The sequence below is a fragment of the Calypte anna genome, chromosome 3 (genome assembly GCF_003957555.1).
Source record: "Calypte anna isolate BGI_N300 chromosome 3, bCalAnn1_v1.p, whole genome shotgun sequence".
Classification (NCBI taxonomy): Eukaryota; Metazoa; Chordata; class Aves; order Apodiformes; family Trochilidae; genus Calypte; species Calypte anna.
The window spans coordinates 82,236,843-82,262,265 of record NC_044246.1 but is presented as its reverse complement, the minus strand read 5'-3'; the positions used below and the strand labels follow the sequence as shown (position 1 = coordinate 82,262,265).

Sequence of the window (25,423 nt, the reverse complement as noted above, 5' to 3'; positions counted from 1 at the left end):
AGCAGACGCAGTAACCATTTTTAAAATAATAAAAATAAACTCTGTGCCAGGGACAAAATCTTGGGAGATGATATATCACTTGCCCTTGCTCTCCACAGACTGCACAGAATCCTGTTTTGCCAGTGCCCAGAACACAACTGGCCTGTGTTCTTAGCCAGGAAGAGCACTTCTAGACCCATACTCCAGCACTGTGGTTTTCTGGAAGTAGATGCTTTGGGTCTCTGCTAGGTAGAGACCCCAGCTCTCAGCAGGGTTAACCAGTTCAGGCACCAGTCCCCATTTACTGTTCCCATTTACCTGCCCCACCAGCCCTGTGGGTCTCAACTCTCCAGTCTCTTGGGCTGGGAAGCCCAAAATAGTAGCAAAACTCTGCAGCAATGAGGTGTTTGCATGAGGCTGAGGGTTACAGGAAAGAAAAAAACCCAGGCAAGCTGGCCTGTGACTGGCTGCTGGATGCTGTGCAAGAATCACCGTGCTGTTGGACTCAGTGATCTTAAAGGTATTTTCCAACTTAAATAATGATTCTAGGATTCTAAAATGGGAGTGTTTCCAAAAAGGGCACCAGGCTGCATAATTCATTTCTGAAAGAGTTATGCAGCTGTTACTCAAGTCAGTCCTTGCCATGCCACAGTTCCCTGATAGTATCAGGAACTACAGGGACATTTGTCAAAACAGGATGACGTCTAAAGATAGCATTGAACCTAAGGGAAAGGAATTTAAAAGAAAACAAATCACCATGGTTACAGTGTAGGGTGAGAAAAGTGTTCCCTTTGTGGGGAAACCTGACGAGGTCACTTTTGCTGATATGAACTCCTGAAACAGCCCTCAGCCAGCAAAAGGAAAACAAGGGAGTCTGGTCAACAAGTACAGGCAATTTAATAATATCCAAGGTTGCACAGCCCAGCTGCTGTAAGTCAGACTCCCCTGCAGAGTACAAGAGCTTGGGCCAGGGACCTCAGTGATTTGTACCCAAATCCCAGCTGGATCCCACACGTTGCTACAGCGCTGCCAGTGAAGGTGGATATGGTGAAATCTCCACTGTACAGCCAAACACCTCCACCAGTCCATCCAAACACCCACAGCTCAGAGCCACAACCCAACAATGCACTGAAGCCAGTGCCTAGCACCAAGCCAAATGGCACATGGTGCAAAGCTTGGATAAATCAGCTCTGGGTAGTCACGCTTGTTTAAAATTGTTGGTGGGGTAACCTTGGAGGAGTGTGCTGGGTGCTGGATGAGGCACTGCTTGCCCTCACCACCCTGCTTCTCTCTTTCATCACATCTTCCCACAAGCAACGTCAAGGCAGCACAAAATCAGCAGCTAACCTGATGGAAACCATGTGCCTGGTCTCGTCCAGTGCCTGCAGAAATGCAGAATGGATTTATAAAATCGTAAATTCTGGATTTATACCATCCAGTTTTTTAAAAAAAAGCAGGCCCTGGCCCTTTGCTTCATGTGAAAAGCTGGCAAGGGCCAGAGCCTGCTTACCTGGCTGGTGTATGAGGAAACACTCACGGGTAAATTGTCACCCCTCAGTGCTCCTTGAAGCAGCAGCTGTGGTACCATCTCAACTCTTGCCAAACCCCACGTCCTAACCTGGTTTTATGCATAAGTGCCAAGGTCCTCAGCAGCTTCTCACTCAGCCCTTTCCCCTGGTCTGGAGAGGGGGAAGGGTGACAGGAACAGATCATGCCTTTCATACTCACTCCATTTCCATAACATTGCTCTGGTTCGTGGATTTCCTGGCTTCTCAGTGATCCCAGGTCAGACCCACCCTGTATGGCTCAGCCTGAGAAGAGGCTATCACAGCAACCACAAGGCAAGCAGCCCAAGTGTAAGGCTTCTGGCACAGATGCAAGCTGGTTGTGTTATCAGAGTAGGAAAAAAACATAATATAAACATTTGTCTCTCCAGGCAAATCCAAAGAGAGATCTTGGTCTTTTCCCTGCTTCCTGCAGGCCTTTGTGTCAAACTTTGCAAGCACTCAGGTATCCAGGTATCCATCTTTCACCACTATGTGAGAAGATGAGACCCAAAACAGAAGGATCCTGGTTTGGGAACTTCTAGTACCATACACCCCTGAAAATCCCCTTAGAAGTGTGGACAAGAGAGTCCTGTGCTTTGATGACCTCAAAAAGAAAGGCCACAGAAATCCTCCAGCTCGTGAATATTTGGTTTTTTAATTTTGGGTGGTGTGGCCTTCCTTCCCAAGGCACCTTGTTGGAAGCTATGGCTGAATGGAGTTTCTGACATGGTTTGCAATTCTCCAGAGAGGACAAATTTGTATAAAAGCACCGCTTCCCCTCTAAGCTCAAAATAGTGTCATATAACCAAACTGTGATGAGCTGATGAAAGTTTGTTCTGATGATGTAATCCCAGCCACGTTAGGTAAGACTGAAGGGTGGAATTGCCATGGACACACAGATTTTGCAATCTTCCTTTTTGGAGCTTACTCATGCACTTTAAGTTAAATGAAGCTGAATTAGCCCTTCTATTTTCAGTAAAGACCATCTTTGTGTTTCTGACTAGTGTTTCTCTATCCTCTTACTACTAAATTCTTAAAGCTTGGGGTTTTTTGCTGTACACAAGTAAAAGACATAAGCAACAAACTCAATATACAGAAGCAGTGATAAATTGACTATACAGAAGAGTAAGTTTACAATTGCCCCTTACACTCCAGGCAATAGTGGGTTCCTCTGTGGCATGAAGGAAGATGGTAAAGGTGTTTTAGCTCTTTTTACACTGCTGTGACTGCTCTGGTATCCCACATCTTTTCTTCCGAATGCAAAATCAGCATTCCAGCTATGTAGATGCTAAGCATTCCTTTTTTCTTAAAATCAACAGTTCAAAGCATCTGACTAAAATTCATTTCTCAGCCTTCTGACATCATCCTTTCAGTATCTCTCCAGCTATCAGAGTCCAGCCAGAGAGGAAAACTGAACAAATGCCAAAGCAGACAATGAACTTTGCCAGAATTTCTTCACTTGCTGCAAACAAGTCAGCCAGTAAAAGGCAACTGAAAAGGACAAACTCTTAGCTGTGTTTTTAATTTGCTACACACCTTCCAGACATGAGTGAAAACTGCAAATAGTTATACTGTGTATAGCAAAACCAAATGCATGACTGAGGTTACAAACAGATTTTATGGTTTACATGTGGCCACTGTGTAACATAATGTACCTAACCATTTATTTTCCCAACTAGTTATATCAATACATCAGAAGGCACTGGGTATTTTGCAGTTGGTTTCCTTTTTTTTTTTTTTTTTTTTTCCAGAACTATGTTGCAATAGAGTTCTTAGCACAGAAATTTATCAGAAGTATTTACAGTTGGTTGAAAGTTCAAAGGAGCAAGATAGGAATTCAGATTAACTGAAAATCTAAACAAATGTAAAGGAAAATGAGGATTAGATTCCAAAACCCTCCTAGTCTACACTGGCAAGTCTAACAAATGTTCTCGATTTGTGCTGGTTGTTAAAGAAGTGTAAATTCCATGATAAATTGATGTAGCTCCTGGGATGAATAAAATCAATAATGTAATAACACTGAGTTAATACCAAGCTGATGTTGATTGAAAACGAGTGCATTCTCAGAAGAAGTGCATTTGCAGAAGGAGAGATTAGTAAATCAGGGCCAGATTGCCAATTAAGCCTTGTTATTTCAAGGCAGGCTAGAATAAAATAATGTGTGATGAAGAGAGTAGGATGAGAGTAAAGCTATTCAGGTGGCAACTGAGTGTTCAGGGAGTCTGTGATTCCTGGATGGGAGCATGTGAAGAAGTCAGTAATGCCCTCAGAAGGCCTGGAGAACCTGATTCATTTCTGATGGCATTTCCCATGGCTATTTCTAAAAAGGCAATGCCAGGGGGGATAGGTTAGGAGCAAAAGACCTTTACTCCAAAGAAATGGGGCCCCATTTCTTTGCAATTTGTCTCTGATTTAGACATACATTATTTCATCCCCTTAGCATATGGTGAAAACAGGTGATGAATGGGCCTTCTCCAGCTCCTATCTCACCTGTTCCCTTGGCACCTTCAGTGCTCTTGCTGCTTATGTTTTACCTCTGTTGGCTAGAGACTCATTGAGTGACAGCTGGTCCTGTCTGAATACCCTGCTCAAAGCAACTAAGGGCTACTGGGAGGAATTTTTGGCTATAGTAACTTATAGTGCAAATCCTAAGTAAGGTTTAGGTTTTAGGAGTTTTGAGAAAATGAAAAGAGAACACAAAATAAAATGAATGTGTGTAATAGAATGAACAAATGAATCCTGGTCTCTTATGTCCTTCTATCTCCCTCTTCTCTTTCCGCATTGGGATCCTCTACTACAAGGATTCTCTGGTAAGACTTCTCTTTCAGAAAGTGCAATATTTGAATTATTTTCTCTCCCAATTTTCTGGAAATTTATTATAACTTCAATATTGCTGAGACCCCCATACTTCTGAGGCCTCTTCAACTTCTGGAGTTGGGCATCACGGTCAGAAGTCACTGGAACAGATGAAGAGGCAGATGCACATACACAGGGCATGAACTCTAAGCCAGATTTTAAAAATATTCCCTTTATTATTCTAAATTAAGTGGAACTGTTTTGAAGCAGTGAAGGGAGAATGACTGACAGCTCAGGGTGCTCCTGGGTCTCAGCAATTACCTTTCAGAGCAGACATGGGGAGACTGTAAGAGCAGCAGGATGAGGAGTGACTTGCCTGCAGGTATGCAGAATGCCATCACAGAGCCAGCTCCAGGTTTCTCACTTCCAGCCCTCTGCCCTGAGAAAATACAAAGAAAAGTCTCTCTTTTCCTATGGCTGTGAGACTTACACATCAGCTGGATGACTCCTCTGGTAAAATACTGACACTTGTGTTCAGACAGATCACAACCTTAGTCTGCAGAACATCTCTCCCAGGCAGAGGCCCCATCACTGTCTCAATGAGTTGATTCCTTCATGCTTGGGTTTTGCAGCAGCCTCAGACTCTCCATGATGCCTGTGATGGGATCCATGCTGCACACACCAGTGGTGATGAATAATTACTCAAGCAGTTACCAAACCGTTCAGACTTACTCTATGAACTTACTCTGACATGGATTGGACAGGAAGATTTAACAGGATAACCACCCAATCTTGCTTACACTTGATCCCCTGCAAGTTGGTCACCAGCCCCAGCAAAAAGAGATGAACCCTACATGCTCCCCAGGGTTTCCTTTTAGACACCACTGTTTTCTAATTGCAATTCACCACTGTGTATAGCTACAGAGGATAGTAAGTAACAACAGAGGGAAGATACTGGTCACAAATACCCTTAAAATGAGCTATTGCAACATTTCCATGTTGGGATCAGGAGAGGCACATTATCCTCAGCTTTGTGTGAATGAACTGTGACTGTCTGGCAGCTCTACAGCTCATTCAGCTTTTTGCCTCCAAGTAAAACACCAAACTCATTCATTATATTTGGCTTCAGGGCACTTGAGAGCCACCCTGAAACCTCTCAATCTTCAGCATGGACAGCTAATCTGGACAAATAATTTCAAACAGTTTAAAAAAGAGTTTGACCCCCTAAGTAAAATAATGGAAGGTTAAAGGGACATCTTGGTGTGTATCTGAAGAGAATATAAATTGAGTTGTTTATTCCTTCTCTCTGGAGCCTGTGCAAGGTTCAAATTCAGTTTATAAGCTTATCAACAAAATTCATTTTATAGAGTATCTTAAACTGAGTATCCCACTCAGTCCTATCAAAGCTTTTCCAGCATGAAGCAGCTGAGCAACAACCCTTGCTCAGTTAGCCAAGTCAATGTTCTTAATCAGTATAAAAACATTAGAATTATGATTTTTAATAAAATGGGTTTGATCAGCTTCCAACGAGGTGGCAGAAGTCTATGCAAAGAAAAATTCCTGTCTGCTCCTAGAAAATGCCTGTGAGGCCTATAAAGTGTCAGGCACAGAGAGGACTCTATGGCTCACTGATGAGTGACCTTATTATCATGGGAGGAAGGTGCACTCTCTCAGCCTTCACTCTAACCCACCTTCAGCCTGAGCTCTTTGAGCTAGTTCCCTGCTTCTGCAAACTCATTTATCTCAGCCCTTTCCACTGGATAATAATCAAGCCCCTGGGCTTTGCCAGAGATGAAAGTATGAGGCTTTTCAGTTGTCTCGCTTTCCAAATCCATTGCTGCTTCACATGCTGTAGTTGCTTACTCAGACAAAGTGACCTTATGCTGAAAGTCCACAGCAGATGTTGATTACAGACAGAGCAATGCTCAGGAAGTGATGTTGGCAGTGCAGCATCCATCTGCCTTTCTGGGCACTTGCTCACTTGTTTAAGAGGAAGTGGATGTCCACCCAAAAACACTGCATGGACACAGCTGTCCCCAGCAGCCACTTCTTGGTAGCATTCCTACAATGCTTTTCCAAATAGAGGCCCATAGGTGACAGCCTCTGCTCAGGGGTCATGCCATGTACATGCAGACATGCCCCACAGATCAGCCCAGATTAGCTCAAAAGAGCTATTGTGCTCTTTTGAACTCTTTAAACATGAAGTCAATTCTTCCAGCAGTGCAGAAGGTGCTCCCTCAAGCCTACAACCCTATAAAGAACAGACTCGAGAGAAAAGCCACATCCTGGGATGTGTAGTCCAGGACACTGATCATCTCAAGCACAGCAGGAAATCAAGTTATATTGCTCAAGGCTTCAGGGTTATTTGGGGTTGTCAAGCAGCTGGATCTCTCTGCACTACAAAATGGAAGAATTAGAACACTGTTTTGCAGGGAAGTCCCTGACAGGCTCCCAAGCTTCTTTATGTTTCTGTTCTACAAATGATCTTATTCCAAAAGTGTTCAAAAGTTCCAAAAGTGGTTACTGACTGCCAGTAACCATCTTACTACCCAAAGAATAGCTCAGGTTTACTCCTGTATACAGCTGAATGAGAGATAATCAAGAAACATTCATGGCACTGAGAGTAAGAGCCAATGGGGGAAAAGAGGTTGTTATGAAATAAAATTATTCTCTGGAATAGCTCTGAATTTCAAACATTTAAGGCCAGAAAATTATGTGAATTGAATTCTGGTCCACACAATTAAGTTACAGCAAGACACCAAGGCCATTCATGTGCTGGGAAAAAGAAAAAAGAACTAATTAATGAAGATTCACTTCTGCATTCATGACTTCCTCTGCTCCCTCCAAAAGGCTGTCAACAGAAGTGGGCAATAAGACCAAAGCAACTGGAATTGCTTGAGGAAGAGATCTTACCAACGGGACCCATTCATAACATCAGCAAACATTTCAACTTGGAAACCCACTCATATTTGGCAGGAGGAACATTTTTTTCCCTTGGAACTATGTTTGAAACTAAGCACCATTTGCATGCATCAGCACCAAGGTGTTTCATCAGTGAAGCCATAATCTCCTTCTAGGATAATTTTGGCAGATTTTTTCACTCCCCAAGGAGGCATTGGGAGGCAGGAGGGAGGCCTTTACAAACAGACTTGGTGCAGGGAGCTGAATGCTAGGAAGGAAACTCCAACCAGCAGGCTGAGTGAGAAGGAAGGAGGCATTTAACAGAAAAATTTCATTCCCATTTATTTATATTTTGATGGCTTAAGCATCTGCAGATATTTGATAATTTTAAATAACTTCAAACAAAAGACAGGAAAAGCAGACAATCCATCCTAGTAGTTCGTTCTGCAGAACATCAAGTCAGGCAAGCAGAACAATTCCCTCAAAGCCTGAATGGCCAAGTCCTATTTCATTCACAAAATAAGACCAGGAAGAAGAATAGCTGAAGTTGTCAGTAACTCCACAATTTTGAAAATAGGAGTAGGTCCGTGGGTTCCAAAAGACAGACTTTTGATGAAATTTTTAGACCCACTTGTTAAAATCTCTACATCATGCCCTAGTAATATCCCATGAGTAATCTCCAGCTTCAAGAAGTACAGGAATCATGTATTTTTGTCCTGATGTCACTATCACTTTCATAAATAGAGCACAGTCCTGCCCTTTTTCCATCCTTTATCTCCAGCAGACAGAGTGGAGTTGCGGAGATGCACATGGAAGCACACAAATCTCAAGAACATCTCCTCAGGCTGCTGGCTACCCGTTGATAACTCATTCTCTCTCCCACCAGTCACACAATGTCTGTAAAACCACCGAAGTCTACACACCACGTCTGATATGTCAAAGTGCTGCAGCCAGTGCTTTCCTACATAAAGTTTTTAACTGAATGAAAAGCAAACTACAAGTTAAAGAAATAGAAAGGATGCAGTGTTATCTTTCCCTTTTTGTCTTGGTGATTGCCCATCAAGCTTATCATCCTTGTGCATCCTTCTTTCTTATCACAACAATGACAAGAAACTCGAGATTTTTCCTCTGCAGACCTGATCACCCTACTAGTATCACTGATCTCACAGCCCTGACCAGGTGTGACTATCCACCCTGGCACCCCTACACCCCATTTCCATCCTGGTGCTTCTGCCCAGCTTCTCCTGTTTGTTAAAAGAAGCATCTTTATGTCCAATTGTAACTGCCATGCTATGCAATCACTGACAGATACAAGATAGAGTTGAGTCAGAAGCTTTCTAGGAACAGCACATCTGCCTTGTGCTGCTGAACTGTCAGTCCTTGGAATGCTTGTGAATTAGGTATTTGAAGAACCCATTTGCCATTGTATTCACCAAGCAAGACACATCCTCATTCTGGGTAATAAGATCTCCTAATTCAAATTCTTAAAAGTGAAAAACAAATGCCTTGCTCTTGCAGTACTTTTTAATATAACCAATTACGTACCTGTGAGTGTAGAATACTGTTCACCTGCATTTTTCACCTGTAGTGTACAGTGACAGAAAATAATTATATGCAGAATAGTTGTTGAATTGTTGCTGAAGACAGATGACAGCCTGGTTCAGTTCACATCAAGCCTGCTAACAAGCCTGAGAGATGATACTTTTTGATGCACTGTTAACTCTTAGTCATGACATTTATTGCACATTGTGTGGGATAATAATTTGATATAGGTTTGATCCTGTAGTTTGATAACAATAAGGTGTTTGTTATATATTTCAGAAGGAACTGAACGGGGGGCTTATAATTCTTTCTAAATACTTGCTTCAGCCAAGTGAGAGGGATCATGTAGGACATCATTTGGAATAGTTCACTATAAAGCCTCCATCCTTCCCATTTCATGCTGGTCACTAGTTGTTGATGTAGTTAACTAGAGATCCTACCAGTAGGATTATAAGAGATGTCTGAGTGATTTTAATTTTTTTTCCACTTCAGCATTTCTTGCACCTCCTCTAGGAGCCACTGTTCATCATTGCCTGAAGCAGGACTCCAGACTTAGATCAGTTTGACCTCATACAGCAACCTCCACCTTCCTATAAATAAGGAAGGTGCATTTCTTCTTCAGCCTGCTAGAGTGGATGCAGTGTGCCTGTGAATACTCACCAGACTACCCTCTCCTTGCTGCCTCCACTAAACTAAGTCCATGTGTCCCATCCTTGTAGGACAGAGCCAGAGTCACTTTGCTCCCTGACCCCAGGCTTCTGGCAGAGCTGACTGGGCAGTCTGTAGCTGGCAAAGCAAGTGGATCCAGGAAGCCAGAGTGGTGGAAAGGCAAAAAGGAAACAAGGAGATGTAGGGGTTGTCTCACCAGCCACAGGCACAGCTGCAAGGTTGCTGCCTGTCCATGCTCTGTCATCTGGGGGCTGAATGCAGTGTCCCTCTCATCCAGCACGAAGAATGACTTCTCTAAAGCATCACAGCCAAAGAAACATCAGGTATTCACACTTTAATATGAACAAAGAGCAACAGTGTCACTTCTGGTGAGGAATTTGAACACAGCAGCTTTCACACAAAACCCAAATAATTACAAGGAGTGAGGGTCACAAGACCTGTAATGAAAAAGGACCAGGAGGCATAACCTGAGAATATAAGGCTAAGATCCTAAGAAAAATCAGGTTGTGTTTATGTAGCTAGCTGGATAGTGTGACACATGATTCAGGTGTTTTTGTGAGATGCAGCCATATAACTACAAACTGGATAAAGCTGTCAGATTTCTGTGGGGTTCCACTGTGCTTCAGGGAATTGTCACACCCCTAATGCTGTGCTGGAGAGGAAGAAGGTTACTTCCCCCCCCCCCAGGGGAAGCCTGGCTTGTCATGCAACAGGACCCATATTTTCCCAATCAAAGGCTGCACCAGCCACTTTGCCAGGAATGGGAGAGCCACACCCCACCTGCATAAAATAGAAGAGATTGCAACAAACCTCTCTTAAAAAAAAATTTGCAGCTCATAATGGCTGCAGGCCACAGCAAGCCATTTTCTCTCCTTCAATTAGTGATCTCCTAAATGACTCATCAGTGAACACTGCATCAAGGGACTTGCAATCTGAAAGGGCCAGTATCTAAGTATTCATTGACAGGACTGGTAGCACCACTTTTTTGAAGATTGCCCAACTTCTCTTTGTAAGGTCCCACTTTCAGTTTGCTTACAGCTCTGCCAATCCTTTATCAGTTCCAGCTCAGAAGTTTCAAGCCTAATACCTGCCTACAGCTCATTGCCTGTTTGTTGGGTTTGGGGGGTTGGTTTGGTTGAGTTTGAAGCAGGTATCTTTCTGTTTAAACAGTTCAACTGTTCCCATGAGTGATTTGTCAAAACAAAAACCAAAAAAAAGTTGGGGCTTGCTTCCTGTAATTGCTCACTGTAGCAGAGAACTGAAATTTAGGCTAATGGTCCTCAGGTCATGCCAACAGAGTCCACACCAAATGGACTTCTGGGGGTAACCAGAATGCAAAGGAGCAACTCACTGTGTTTCAGCCCACATAGTAGGTGAAGATGGTCCCTCCTTACAGCAGATACTCACAGCTCCACCACCATGGAAACCCTGTCATCTGCCTAGAGCTCAGAAAGTCCAGCAACTGGGCTAGTCAAAAAGAACCTAATGAGAGGAAGCTGGGCAATCTGAGCCAAGTGCTGGAGCAGAAAAGAAGGGCTCAGTTGCCAGGGTTTCACAAAAGACACAGAGCAAGCTGTGAATCAACCAGGACTGGTCAGTCCTAGCTCCTCTAAACTGAACCCTACCTACTGCCTGTACTGTGCAGCACTATGACAACATCATCATGAGCAGTGTTTCACCATCTCAGGAAGGAACCACTAAGCTGAACAGGGCACAGGCATGTGGATGCAGGCTTGCAGTTAAGAACCTACCATTAGTGTGCCATTTGTGGTCACCAAGTGATCCATTCATTCCCTGTAAGGTTGAAACCTACTTGGACCAAACCCAAGAGAATGACCTGTGAGCTGTCATTATTATCTTCCTCTGTCACCAGTTTTCTTTTAGTCCAGAGAAATGAGCCCTGCCAATTCATACAAACTAATTTAGGAGAGGCTCTAATTTCTGTAGGTTACATTCTGTGTTAATACATTCTCTGGGCAGATACATGAGAATGATAGGCATGTGGCTATGTCAGACTTGAGAGATTGTTGGGCTAGAGAGCCACCTTCAATCAATCAATTACCATTGATTAATTAGATATATGATGAAGGACAGCAAAGATAATGTTCTATGAACAATGGATCTAAGCATGTATAATCATTCACCATTCCAGTCATTCACCAGCCATGGGCCCTGCAATATGAGGTGTCTGGAGCAGGATCAGAGACTCTTTGTGGTGGGAATAGCATCCTAGGGGAAAAGGAGCTGTATCTTGGAGGAGGAAGAAAGGTTTCCTGCAGTAAGAACAGAAAACTATGTCAAGATAACTAATAAAAGAGGATGGATGATATCGAGGTGAAAGAAGTTAGAGGGCTTAAGCTGGAAGAGGGGAGGAAGTAAAGTAAGGCAGAGGTACTTGGAGGAGGGGCTGATATTTCAGGTGGAAGGAGGAACAGAGACTGACTGCTTTCCACTCTCCCAACTTAAGGACTGAAACAGGACTACAGAAGCTAGAACTAGCTTTTTGCCCCTACCAGGCAAGTGTCACCTGTGCCATGGCATACTGGAGGGTCCTTGCAACAGCCAGGCTGTAATGGGGAAAAAGCCAATATCAGTTCATGAGTCCTCCTCTGGAGTACAGGCTGACTCCCAGTTGCATAGGGACACAGCCTGGACAGGTATTTGCAGCACCAGAGGGCACCAGACAGCAAGGCGCAGGTGCTCAGTGGGTCCTTGGGGCTACAGAGCTGAGGGAGTAGGAATAGGGGGCTGAGCTGGAAAAGTAGAGAGGAAAGGTTGTATTTCATAGAATCATAAAATTGGCTGGGTTGGAAGGGACCTCTGAGATCATCAAGTCCAACCCTTGATCCACTACCACTGCAGTTACCAGACCATGGCACTGAGTGCCACATCCAGTCTCTTTTTAAATATCTCCAGGGACAGAGAATCCACTGCTTCCCTGGGCAGCCCATTCCAATGCCTGATTACCTTCTCGGTAAAGAAATTCTTTCTAATATCCAACCTATTTCACACCAGTCAGGGTGGCCATGTCAAGAAACATACCCATTTTTTCATGTGTTCTTTGTAGCTGACTTTGAGTAAATCTCAAGATACACGGCTTCTGGGATTTCTCTGGCTGCCCTGTCAAATCAAGGAAATGAGGCTACAATGTAAATTTAACCTACCCTCTACTACCTCTACCTCCTTTGCACTGGGCATGCCCATACCAGGCATACCCCAAGGGAGCTTTGCAGGGAGTGTAAAACACTTTGAAGAAAGGGGAACCATCAGAGATAGCTTCACAAGTGTGGTGAAACTTGCACTGGTGTTCTGTATGCTCAGCACTTAATTTACAGCCCTAGAAGCAAGGAGACACCAGGTAAAACTTTCAGTCCATGCACTGTGTCTTGCAACCCTTCAGCCCAAAGATACCACCTATACTCCCCTGGTGCCTGTCACTGAAGCCACTGGTCTCAGTTGTATTCCTGCCCCGTGTTAACAATCCTGGTGGCAAGAAGGCCCAGAGGCAGCCCCTGTGACACAAATCTCTGCACTGATACTATCACTGGAACACCAGAAAAATCAGGGTTGCTTTTTGCTCTGTGTCCTTGTGCTCTGAAATTAGATTTCCTTAGATGTAGGGTAATTAATACGAGTCCTCTCCTCAAAAAAAAAAAAAAAAAGGCACAACACTCAGGCTATAAACCTAACTCTTCAGCTGCATAGCAAGAAAGAAGTATTACATCCTTCCTACACAGCCTGCTCAAAACCCAGTCTTGGAGCTCTAATGGATTGCTGAAGAGAAGCAGCTGTGGCCAAAGCAGACTCCCAGCCTTGGGGAAAGAGAAAATACCCTACCTAGCATGATGATTTATGGATGTGTTCAGAGCAAGACTTCCAACTGTTCCCCAGCTACACAGCCATCTTTCTCACCTACATCCCCTGTTTAGTTTCTTTCCCACTGAACTTTTTAGTCAGGTTGCTTCATTTTTAGCCTTGGGTTTTGTCACAGCAACTGCTCAGAACAATAGAATCCTCCTTTCAGCTAAATTAGCTGATTTAGCTCTGGCAGCCCCTCATTTCAACTTACATTCTTACTGCTCTGCTTGAGTTTCACAGCAAGCTGGGCCACCAGGAGTGAAAGGATGTGGTCTACCAATCACGCTGGAGATTAGAAACATGTTGCTTTGGAATGAAACCTAAGAAAAATATGAGGATGCAGCTGAATAGGAATAATAAGTATTCAGAAAACCTTGATGTGTCATCTTAATCATCTTCCTATTCATGAATGCACTTGAAACTCCTTACAAGGTTATGATAAGGAGTCTCTCACCATGTTACAAGAAGACAAAGTGTTCTGGTTTTTTTCCAAGCAGCATGTTACAACATGCAAGCAAATGCTGTGTGCAAAACACTTTTCACCTCCATGTTCCCCTCCAGAACTGTATTTACCCTTGATAAATGATGAACTATGTCCTCCAGCTGTCCTACATATTTCAGACTAACAAGGGCAGCAGTAAGGTCACACTGATTCTGGAAAGCTGTCTATAGAGACAGAGGGGCTCATGCTGTGTCATGGGCTCTGTATTTCATGCAGCCTGGCCTTCCAGAATTCCTTTTTCTCCTGAAGAACTGGCAACAGTTTACATACAGTGCTCTGAAGTTAAAGGCCTGGCCAGCTTATGTATTTTTTTCATCTTATACCAAACATTAGCTTGTTCCTTTAAACCCTGCTTGACCTTAGTTTGGTTCCTGTTCCTCTGCAGGACCCATGCACCAACAAGAGAAGTGAAAGCAGCAATTCCTGTTTCTTTCCACTGCTCTGAGCAGTGCCTGAATGCTTGAAAGTGAGTAAGAGTAAGAGCCAGAGACCTGCCCAAGAGGCTGAGTGAACCTCCAGTTCTAGCTCAAAACAGAAGGGATCCTTGAACCACCAAGGATCAGAATATAAGGAGCAGAATTTCCAGCCATCATCTAGAAATGGGAGTTTGTTCTGCTGCCAGAAACATATGGTCAGACTGCCCAGGAGCTGAACACTAAGGTTGGGATTCACCTCACTGAATTCTAGCTGTCTAAAAAATTCAGATGGACATCCAGGCCTCCTCAGCACACAGCACAGACAGACAGACAAAGGATTCATCATACCCATTTCATAGCTATTTTGGGCTGGACCAAATTGTTCCTGGAAGGTGCCTCTTTGTCTCCTTAGGGAGTAAAGACTGGTGTGGGCTAAATGCTGAGCTATCAGATGGCTGGGGTTAGGTGAGAGGCGCTGAAACCATCTTGAACAACTATGTTTATCTGGGTCTTTGCCAGCCTCTGTATTTGTATCTGTGATCTCCCAGCATTGCTACTTCCAAGCCATCTAGAGGGCTGCTGGATAGCACCTCCAGTGACCCCATGTTGCTCTCTGGCTGGTTTTGTTCTCAGGCAGTTACTTCCCTTTAAACCAGGAACATGATTCCAGAAATCCAAAGGTGATGGGCTATGTGGAGGAAAAAATCGGGGGGTTCTACCTCCCATACTTTTAATGATGTCTGAAAAATGCCCAAAAGCTGCCCTTCAACAAGTCGTTCTGTGAGCAGTGTAACTGGTGACTCTGGATTTCCTAAGGATTTCTGTTTATGGTTAAATTCTCTGATGCTTATTAACATACAAATGCCAATTACAGCTTCTACACTTGGGGAGGTCATAATGATCCACTCCCACGTAGTGTCTGATCTCAGCCATCAGTTCTGTCTGGGCCTTTCCTCCAGTGAAGGCATATCCAAGGTGTTGTTTCTTCTAGAGTCAGCTACTTTCCTGATAAGAAGTGGCCTACAATTTCAAAGATAGGGGTTGGATGTCAGAAACTTGTAGTAGTCTTCAGCAAACCCAGCAAGCTTCTTAAAAACACAAAAAGAACCCATTTATGTTGTGAAGAAATAAACTTAGAATGGAAATACTCCTTCCTCTGCACAATTTTCAATTAAAAGTTTTCTTCATCTCTACCTTTCTTCCCCATTATATCACACCTTTGAAGGCACAGGTCTGGCAGATGGTAGGAAGAGGACAAAGAGAGTAGTTAGTTTTGTTGTTATTTAGATACTGAGCACCTTAAAGTATGCTAGGAACAGTTGAGTTGGGTGGAGAAGGCTTCCTGATGGAAAATTTTGACTCCTAAAAAAAAAACAAAATAAGAAAAGGAGGAGGAAAGGAGGCATTTGGAAAGATAAAGGGCAATTCAGTCCTTTGAATGCTCATATCATGAAACTGAGTATGAAATAATTACCATAAATGAAGCAACTGGTTCCTACACCCTCTGCAACCTGGATGACATCCTTCTTTGTCATCAAAATAAAAGTTACTCACAGAAAACACATTACTTATTGCTTTATCTCAGTCACCTGAGTTCACATATTCAAAAGGAAAAGACTAAAGTCTTTTAAATAATATCTCTCTGCAAAGAAATGAACAAAGATTTTAACTCTGTTTCCTTCTCCAAAACTACTGGCACTAGGACACACATGTGATTTTATCCCTAAACAGGGTGTTCCTTAGGCTCTTTGCCAATTTAATTGGCTTATTCATATCCTTCCCTTCCAGATTACCTCAGGGTGATTTACATGTTGGAGGCCTATAAACACTGATGATTCAGTGCATGAAAACAAAAAACATTGTTCAGTGTCTGACAGGGTCCTCACTGGCTTTTTCCCCAAAATTAATTGTTCATATTGGAACAACCTAACATATAATCAACCTCTGACATCATCCTGATGTTATACAGACAAAAGAGTTTCTAAAATACAATGGAACTAATGTAATTTGTCTTTTACCAATGTTTCCAGGTACTCTGCAGGAGCAACAGAGAACAGGCAAGGTTTTCAAACAGGGAGGTACAGATGCTCCCAGCCCAGATTCTTCAGTCTAGTGGCCATTTTGAAGACAGTCTTCTTCTGATTTTCCATTAATAAACCACTTGGACTAAGCTGTAAAGAAATGCAAATATAAAGAGAATTTTGTTTCCTCTGTCTTCAAAACATAACTCTTCATCTAGCACTATAACAGCTACAAATATGATGTTACTTAGAATAAGCAGGTGGGCTTGCAATGAATTCAGAATGAACTTCTTTCACATGTCGTAACTGAACCCTCTGCCTAGGAAACATCTGCCTCTACCTAGGCCATTACAAGACAACTTTACCTTCACCAAATACAGAAGCAAGCAAACATTTGTATTCATGAATAAAGAAAAGCTGAAAGGCTTATTTTTGCCTTTTTGTTGTTTAAAGTCTTTAATGTATCTCTCCTTTTTGTAACATGAACAGTTTTGATAAAATGCACCACAAAACTTTACAGAATATATTGCTTCTCTACATCTTCAGTAACAATTTAATTATGTTCTTTTCTTAGTATTGTTAGAAAAAGCAGTCACTTGAGCTCCTTTCAGGGACAGATTACTCCACTCCATATTCAAACAGGCTCTGTTTTCTCCTTACATTATATGTCTCTGCAGTGCCTTTCCTATGAGCTCACTGCACCTAGACCAAACCTATTACTGGCTACCTGGCCACTCACGCAAATCCAAAAAAATTCTCTATGTTCAACACCCAACTCCTCGAGAAAACGAACCAGCGCTTTCTAATCCATTTCATGGTCAGATTTCCATAATATCTTTAAAAGCCACAGGTTGCTTCATGAAGCAGTCTTCACCACTATGGTACTTGTTTTCACAAGGACTTTGGTATATCAGCTGTAATAAAGTCTGTATTCTTTAATAACATAGTTTATGCACTTAAATACCTGCCAGGGGATGAACACATCTCCACCATGTTAGATGAAATATTTAAAAGTCTGGCATTTTTAAATCAGCACAAATGCCTTAAAACTAGTTTCCCTGATTGCACTGACAGTTGTGGTTACAGGTGTTATGCACTTAAAGTGCTGCTTAGATATTAAAACTCGCACACAAATTAGTTCATATTTGCATTCACTGACTGCGTTTATCTATGAAAAATCTGCAATACATCTGTCATACCCACACTGTCTCCATATAACATGTTCATACAGAAGTTCTAAGCAACATCACAGAATTATTACAGTCCACATATGTAAATGCAAGTGAGCCACTGCATGAAGCTTTTAATATATAATACAGGAGAGCGAACATGTAATGAAATGGTGGGAAGAATAAGGGATGAAGTCCCTAGAATTAAAGCATGTATGTACATAATTTTTATAAAGGCAAGAATGTTTCACTCCTTTTGAATACTTTAAAAACATTTATGCCACACACAAACCAGTAAATAAGATTCAGATCTCACAAGAAGTCCATTATAGGGTCTAATAATTTTAAGTCTTAGAGGCATTGCCTAACTGAGAGAAATAAACCCAGCCCACACTTCAGACTCACTGCGGGAAAGTGGGAAGCTGGCAGCCCCAAGAATTTCTCTTCTTTGATCCAAAATGAAAAAGGATAATAAAGGTGTACATACTCACTCTCATCTAGTTTTCACTTTCTTCAAGGAAAAGACATGCCGACTCAGGGCACCAGTCGTGGCCCAAGAGAATTTTGGTCTTATACTCCTTGCACATCAAACCTCTACTTTAAAAAAAAAGTTCTCAAGATATCCTCTCCCCTTCCTTAATTCAATCAATTCTAGTAACAGATGCTTCTTTGTTGCTTGTCACCGAAGTATTTTAAGCACTTTCAATCCTGTCTCGTTTTATACTTGTTTCTAAACGAGTCAGCTCTGGCCCTCAGCTCTTTGTTTTCTTTCAAAACCTTATTGAACGAGCTGTGCTCCTCTGCATTCACTTCAAGGACACCACGTTTTCTTTTGTCATGATAACTCTCACTCTGAAAAAGTCTCAAACTTACAATCAAATGCAAAAATAAAACTCTCTTTTCCATTTATTCTTCTTAATCGCATCCTGATGGCTGCGAGCTTCAGATAACCACTTGAGAGGACATGCTGGGGGTAACAATGCAGAAAATGATGCCGAATCCTTGCTTATCATAGCTCTGGCACGAAAAAGCTGTAAGTGCATTTTATTTGGGAATGTCCAGGATGTGTCTCTATATTTGCAGTTTATGGTGCAACAAGGATTGACAGATGCAGTAGGTCTGGCCCTCCCATCCACACCGGGGCCACATTAGTAATGCCCTTTCTAAAACATTAAAGGTCAGCATGTGTTGTGCAAGCATGGGTATTGTATAGAAAACCTGCTCCTGCTTCCACCCAAGTCAACAGGAAAATAGAACAGTCTACGAGTCAGAGCTTTCCTTTCTCTACACTTCTTTAAATGTCAACCAATGTTTTATGTGGTTGTTTATTAAATAATAATAATACAATAATGCCCAGAGGTTCCAATTAGGACTGGGAAGTCACTGCAGTGGGGATTGTGCAAAGGCAGGGAGAGGAAGGGATGAGGGGGCTGGGAATTGGACGGCTCCCCAGGAGCAGGGGACAGGGGCTGGAAGCTGACTCCTCTCAGCAGGCGGGAAGGGCTGCTCCCAGCACTCCCTGCCACCGGCAGCAGCTAAGCCTTTTGTTTGCGTGGGAGTTGGAAGTTACTTGGGTTTTTGGTTTTATATTTGTTTGGGGGTTTTTCACGTCGAGATATATAGCATAACCAGGAAGGCATACAAAGAGGTTTTTCTTCAAAGTAGCTGAGCCCACAAAAGGGGGGGGGGGGAAAGAGTATATGTAGATGTATATGCTAATTCTTATTAATTAAAACCAGAGTGCTGTGCTGGAGCTGTGCACAGGCTTTATTAAATAATATTAAAACAAAAGGCTGATTTCCCTTCCACAGAACTTTCACCTTGGCAAAGCCCGGCTCGCTGCTGTGGAGTTGCTCCTCACATCACTCCAACATGAGCTCCAGGAGCCTTCAGGAAGGACTCAAAAGCTGATAACAAAACAAAAGGACAAACAGGAGGCACATGGGGAGGACAACCCTAAGGAGTGGGATAAGAACAAGCATGTTGCTCTTGGCAGAAAGCAACTGGCAAAAATTAATTGCATAGTCAGTCTCTCGCTCGGTTATTTTTGTTTTGTTTTGAATCAGGATTTGTTTTTATTAAAGAGGAACTGGATATATTTCAGCAGAGGAATCCAGGCTGGACAGGCTTTATGGCAGGAGTATGTTCTATGGGGAGATAAGAAAGAAGACGGCGTGGATTTGGTTCACAAGATGGGCGCAGTTGCTCCGGGCTTAAACAAAAAGGGCAGCATGAATGAAAGCCCTTGGAGGAAAGGAAGGAAGGGATTAGACGAAAGCTGGGCTGGACCTGAACGTGTGGGAGCAAAGACACAAATCCTGAATTAAGGCAGCAGCACAACCATGCCAGACCCTGAAGGTGAGGCCTTGAACAGCATGGATGAACAACACAAGAAGGGGCAGAGTGTGGGGAGATCCTGCCGCTTGGAGAGGAAAAGAGGGGAGCAGGGTAGTGAAAACTTTATTTGCTGGACTGTGGAACAGAGAAAGTGAGTGGAAAGGCTAAGCTAAAGATTTCCTGGGAGAAACTTCTAGAAAGCTGATAAATTATATGAGCATCTTCAGGCTAGAGGTGACCTAAGTCTGTTAAAGAACTTCAGAAACAAGGTCTGAGGTGGGGAAATGGGTCACTGGAAATATTTAACATGAGAACAAACACAGTCTAAAACCAGCATTCATATGGTACAGAAAAGGGAGCAAATGAGCTCAGAGGACAACAGGATTACCTGTGGTGGTGAAGAAAGAAAAAGGAAGGACTTTGCCTACAGAACATGGTCATCAACTTGTTCTTTTATGAAGAGAAAAGGTAGGCTAAGTGAGAGGTACTGTGTGGGCTTGGCAGAGGCAGGCAGAGATGGGGAAGCAGAGGGATGGGTCTGTCAAAAGTGTAGAGGAAGGGTAAGAGTAGGTGTGTAGAGGTGGCACAATGAACCTACATACTCACCTCTGAAAGCAGGGACATTAGCTGGAGAGAGAGAAGGGAGGGTTTTTTGAATAAAACATAAGTAGGAGTATCTTAAAAATACGAAAAGGATGGAAAAGACAGGTAAGATAGTGACAGAGAAGTTGGACCCTCAGTAAGTCATTTGGTAAAATAAAAGTATTAATTCAAGTCCTCAGTTCTTTGTTGTTTTTTATAGAAAATTTGAGTTTATAAAAGCAAAATTTTCAGCTGGCTTCCACTGAGTTTCCAGGCAAAATTTCCAAAGAAGCAACAGGTCTAAAATGAGAAATACGTTCACATTTTTTCAGTGGGCACACCAAACTACAGGGCTAGGTCTAAGGAGTGAACAGAATGAATGGTGCCTCAAACCTCCTCCTAAACCTGAGGAATTTAGTAGGAAACAGTTACTATGCCTCTGCTGTCAGTGTCCCATGCTGGTCTGTGCACTAGGATACCAACACAGAGGAAAAGCCTGACCTTCACTACTTGACAGGTTTGTGCAAGCTCATGGAGGAAACAGGTTCCAGTCCACTCCAACACTGGAGAGAAGTTCACAACTTTAAGTGCGTTTGATTTCAATGGCCCTTAATTCACATGATTAATATTTGGCCTGTAATTTTTTTTCACCATTCCACTTCAATATATTTTTAGTTGACTTGATTCTACTCTCCAGTTAATACGTAACGTCACGCTGCTCCTTTACTCTTTTAATCATTTACAAAAAATTGCCCTACAGAGATATAAAAGAACAATATGGAAAAAAAAAAACTTTATATACAAAATTTAGTTTTCCTTTCTGCTAGAGCACTGTGACATCTTTTTAAGAACAAAGCAGGGTTCCATTTGGTGCGCTGTTTTTCCAAAATTCAGGTAGGTTATATGAAGTTAAAAAATGTAAATTCTTTACAAGAAAAAAAGGAAGATAATGGATAGGCATAAATTTAAATATTTGACAATGGAGGGCAAGAGTACACAGGACACTGGGATGTAAGGCAGTCTTCCTTTTATTTGCAGTAACATTTCCATCACATTTCTTAAGACACTGCCCTCCCCATACCTCACTAATTTTTGTTTTTGGTGGATCTATTCAAGGTTGTGATTGACAATGGATGGAAAATTGCACAAATCCACACTTCACCAGTGTGAATGCTTTCCTTAAATTGCCAAGGTAATTGCAGTAGTCAGAGCTGCAAAATTTTACTCACTACTTCCTAATTATTCTATAACCAGGTCCATTAGCACAATTCACGCATATACACCAGCGAGTTTAGTAATTTTCCTTTTATAGGCTGGATATATTATCCTGAATATAGGTGAACTGATTCAAATGGGTTATTACTGCTTCACCTTCCAAGTAAAAAGTTTAGTTTCTCTCTGACTTCATTGCCACTGTATATTACAAAATGATTGCAAGGACTTCCTGAGTCATTCACCATAGTCTCATGCCACTGAAAGCAACCATACCATAAAACACCTTCTAAAACGCCTTATCTAAAAATATCTAAGCCTCAGTGAAAGATTTGGGGTTGATTTCAGTTATTTTCAACTATACTCCTGCTAGTGGAAGAGTGCTTTGGAAATTCCTTTCTCCTTAATTAATCTTTCCTGGATATGTATGAGTGGAAGTACATAGAGTATTTCAGATGCAATACACGTTTTCAGTGCCTCTCTTATTAGCAAATATACTTCTGCAGTTCTGCTGGAAATACCTTAGGTCTGAGAAACACATTTTTCCTATTGAAGGTCACTCCGTGTTTCAGGGTCAGATGATATTTTTTGGTACAGTTTACCAGCATTAAGTCTGTAGCTAAAGAAGCAGAGATGACCTTCACTGACCTCTGGCCTTCTCTCCTGTTCCTGTGAATCCTTCCCTTTTGTCCAGCAGTATCTGGGTGACAGTACAGCAAAGCAGATTGAAAGATTTATTCCATTTTTCTTTTTGCTGTTTCTTCCCAACTTACAATTCCTGCACTAATCCCCATTTTTTCATCTCAGCTAATCCTTTTTTTTTTTTTTCACTTGGCACCATACAAACTCTTGACTGTAGTCCTGACACAAAACCTCCAATGCATTTTGTCTACAAAAGCTGCAACCACATTGGGTACCTGACAGATCAGTAGGGAACCTTCAGAATGCTTGGCTGAATTCAAGTGGAATGACACTTCTTAAAATGACACTTATAAAAATGACATCAGGGTGAGATGGAACAAGCCCCAGAAACAGCTCAGCTAACTGGTGGTCACTGGTTTGTGAGCATGGCTCGTTAATGAGAAATGAGCCACTGTGTGAAGTAGGAGGAATATGGTTAGATGGCATAAAAGGACTGCAATGTGGAGTGTGCATCAAATGAAGAGGATGTATCAAGGAAAAGGAAGCAGAGTTAAATGGTACATAAAGGGGGAGAGGAAGACAGAAAAAAACCCCAAAACACCACCACAACAACAACAAAACCAACAATGGGGGAATGGAGCAGTGGCAGAGGAAGGGGAAGAAAAAATAATGCATAAAGACCAACATTTGGTCACTGTGATATTACCACCACAGCCCCAAAGCAATGCACTGAAAGGGTTACTCCTCCACTCCATTCTGAGCTGTACAAAGGTCAAAATGTTGCCCTGTGCCTGGACTTGTCTTATTAACAGGTGCCATGCCTGAAGTGCAGATCCAATAAAATCTAGCACCACACCAGCAATAAATAAGCTCTCCAAATCCCAGTATTAATACAATTTGTGGCTACTATTTATTCTAGAACTATATTTATAATTTTAAAGGCACCGCATCCAGCACATAATGGAACATGGCAAATTGGTTATATAGTAAGTAAAAAAAAAAAAAGAAACACATAACCAGTGGTTTATAGCCTTGACCTGATGGTGTTTCCTGCCACAATGAAAGCAAAAACACGTCTTTCCCTGACAACCATCAAACACTGTCACTCCTGTGGAGATTTTGCTGCTTTAGGGCTTGTCTACATGCAGAGTTACATTGGTTTAGTTTGGTTTAACTTGCTGGAAAGGGCTCTGTGAATTGACTTAAATCAGACTGACTTCAATTTAGCTCAACAAATTAAAGGTCAGATAAAGTCTGAGTAACTCTGCTGATTAGGACAATCATGGTTCTAATCAATAGCTTACAATTATAGCACTGCCTGTACTACAAAGCAAGCAAAATCTTGCTTTCCAGTAGCTTATCTTGATGAAATTTTGCCTGATTCTTCAGACTTAAATTGTGCCTGAATGGTCCTTGGGATCTGGTGCTATATGAATTAATTGTGACCAAACCTTTTCTGCTGCTGAATGCAGAATATATATGCAATATAAAGCTGAGTGGGAAAGTGATGGTTATTCTTTTTTTTTTTTTCCTCAATATTACACTAAAACACATGTGCTTCTCAACACAGAGATGCAAGTAGAAGTGGCTAAGATTTGTATACAGGGCATCCTGAACTAAACTGTACATCACACGTGCTGGAAAAAATGCAAGGTTTCCTTAATCCAAAGCATGCAAGAATAACTTTGCCTCAGTCTTCCTGGGTGAAGTGCTCAGTAGGAATAATTAAGACTGCTGCACATATGCAGGGAAACTTACCTGCTTTGGGAAATGTAATGGATATGAAAAACTAATTGAATGGGAAACCAGTTATCATTATCCCAAAGAAGAGTGTTCACAGGAGGAGTTATACCAGTGTAGTAATAGTAGGACAATTTTAACACCATAATAATATGAGTGCATTTCCTGAGCCATGTTATGGAAAAGCAGAACTTGTCTTAGTTTTAGAAAGGCTTGTTAGCAGCCTCCTTTCCAAGGAAATACTCCAAGTATTTCCTCTACAGCAGAGGAATATGTAGCAGCAGTGGAATATAATTTTGCTATTTTCTGTAATTAGTTTTAGGTCAAGGTATGTCAGGTAAACCTAAATGAGAATTTCACCTAATTGTTCCAACACCACCATGAGCTATCTGTCACAGAAAGAAAATTATTAATTACTATTTCTATTTTTGTTGGGCAGAAAAGCTCTGTCAGGTCACCCCATATCTCAAAACATCAGTTATCCTGAGAATTGCACAATCACATTGCCAGCAGAGACATCAGGTTTGTGTTTAGACCAACTGGGTGCTGCTATAGCTTAATTAACAATCTATGCCAAACACTGATCACAGAAAGCAAAAATCTGCTTCGGAATGATAGCAAGCTTTGTTTGGGGTTTTAAAATGCACTTAAAGAGAAAGGAAGTGTTAAAAGCTTATGAAGGCACATTTCTCCATTTAGCTCCCAAGGACAACCTATCTTTATGTTCATAGTTAAAGTAATAGGAGTATACACAGAAAAGTTCAGATATATGTTGGGGCCTATCAACCCCTGCCAGCTGCTGCACCGGGGTGAACTGCGCCTCAGTTTATGTCAATTAGGAAGCTGAAGAGGAAGGCACCCTGCTCTTCCCACAAGCACCAAAGAGTTCTTCGAACCGCTTCCCTCACCGCCCTCCTGAAGCAGGACAGCTCTCTACGCAACTGCAAGGATACCAGTTGGTTGCGCCGAGATACAACTCTGAGAACCGCGGAGCCCTTTCTTAGCTGCCACCTCCCGGTACCGGCCTTATACCTCCGGCTCCTGCATGCTCCCTGCTCTGCCCCCATCATGGAGGCCACTGAGCGCACTTTGCCCTTATTTCACACACAGACAAGGGCCCTACGGACACGCAGCCTCTGGATGACCCGCTCAGCGCCTGCCCCCGGCCGGAGCCGGACAGGCCGCGGGGCCTAGCGCAGGCAGCGAGCTCTCTTGCCCCCTTTGTGTCTCCGGGAGCTGACGGAAGCCCTCCGCCTCTCCCACGGAGCAACCAGAGGACCCAGCAGCCGCCTCCGGAACGGAACCCTGAGCCGAGCCCCACTCCTCACGGGCGGCGGCGGCAGCGCCCGATCCCCACAGCCTCGTCCTTTAACCCGCACCTCAGACCGCAGCCTCCGAGGGGGGATTTAAATCAGAACCCGGAAGTCGGAGAGGCCCGCGCGGGGCACGACGGGATTTGTAGTCCCACGGTCCCGGGGGGCCTCCCGCCGCCGAGCCGCAGGGATGGGGC

The 25,423-nt window shown here is 42.7% G+C and overlaps 1 long non-coding RNA gene across 1 annotated transcript; it reads right to left on the bottom strand.

Moving 5' to 3' along the window:
* Positions 1–9,532: 9,532 nt before the first annotated feature.
* LOC115598025 lies at positions 9,533–25,361 on the bottom strand. The gene is made up of 3 exons (XR_003987331.1): positions 25,293–25,361; positions 16,229–16,381; positions 9,533–9,766 (listed from the first exon to the last, which is right to left on the bottom strand). It is a non-coding gene; the product is annotated as an uncharacterized LOC115598025 (long non-coding RNA).
* Positions 25,362–25,423: the final 62 nt, after the last annotated feature.